Here is a 1,523-nt window from a genome sequence, read left to right as displayed (position 1 = left end):
TCTGTGATTCAGCCAATATCCATCTGACATCAGCAATGAGGTCTCTTGCTCTCTTTTTAAATCCAGCCTGAGTTTCTGGCAGTTATCAGTGGGTGTTACAGCTGCAATATTTAAAAAATATTGTCAGGAAAATTTTACCTGCGTGTGATATTAATGACAGTGTTTGGGAATTTTCACATTCTGTTGGATTTCCCTACCACTTGTCTGTTGGTCAAATTGTGGGGATGATATGTTGTTGTGATGCTGAAGCTATGTCACCAGTAAAGTCACTCAAAGGGAACAGGTTTCCTCAGAGCTTCCAGCCTGAGACTAAGCTGTGAAGTAGGACCAGGCTGTCCACTTCAGAGGAATTCGGCTCTGGAAACCTTATTAATAGCATCAAAACATTGTCAGATACTGAAGGCTTAATAAAAGGCAGCAGGACATTGTTAGAGTTAGTGCCAGAAAGTGAGCCCCTCCGGTCAGAAGGCACTCAAACTATAATTGATGAAGAGCTGCCTTCTCAAAGTAGAGTCAGTCATAATGTCACAGATAGAGTAGTCTGGGGAGTAAAGCCTTTAGGACCTTTATATGCTGATAGGACATGACTCACAATGAGGAGAAACAGCTGGAGAAATCTATTCGTGATTGGAACCGGGAATGTATAAAACTAGAAGTCATCAAAAAAAGAAATGGAGCTATAAAGATCAATATTCTAGGTGTTAGTGAGCTACAATGAATAGGTTTTGGTCATTCTGAATCAGAAAATCATATAGTTTATTATACTGAGAATAAATGATTCAAGTGAATGGTGTTGCATTTACTATCAGAAAGGACATTTCAAGTAAATCTTGAAGCACAATGTGGACTGTGATAGGGAAATATCTATCCCCATACAAGGAAATCCGGTTAATACACTATTATTCACATTTATGTTCCAACCATTAAAGCTGGTGTTGAAGAAATTGAAGAATCTATCAATGTCTTCAGTCTGAAATTGATCAGACACGCAATGAAGATGCCCTAATAATTATTGGTGATTGGAATGTAAACATTGGAAACCTGGCCATGCAATCTCCAGCAAGTTTTTTATTATCAAAGCAATACTTTCCAGTTACTATTTTTCCTTCTTTGTTTACAACTTTGGTATTCTAATCACCAATAATTATCAGTTCATCTTGACTGCATGTTTGATTCATTTCTGCAGATGTTAGTAACAGTATCTTCAATTTCTTCATCTTTGGCATTAGGGTTGATGAGTAAATTTAAATAACAGCTTATATTAGTCTTTCTTGTCAGAAACTAGTCTTTTTTTGTAGGGGTTTGCTTATAACTGATAGCATTGTACTTCAGGATAGCCCTTGAAAAAAATTGTTGCTATTTTGAGACTTTATTTTATTATTATTCTTCAGTGTTAAAGGAACATTTTATTATAAACACTTTATTAGCAAAACTCAGTACCTGTGGGAGAACAGATCACTTGTTCTTGCATTGAGGGAGTACTTGAGTGGAGGTCCAATGTCCATCTGCTACCTTAATACTAA

Source organism: Echinops telfairi, unplaced genomic scaffold, assembly GCF_000313985.2.
Source record: "Echinops telfairi isolate 266 unplaced genomic scaffold, ASM31398v2 ScPeMD7_7416;HRSCAF=8454, whole genome shotgun sequence".
NCBI classification, from domain to species: domain Eukaryota; kingdom Metazoa; phylum Chordata; class Mammalia; order Afrosoricida; family Tenrecidae; genus Echinops; species Echinops telfairi.
Note: the sequence above shows the minus strand (reverse complement) of the source record.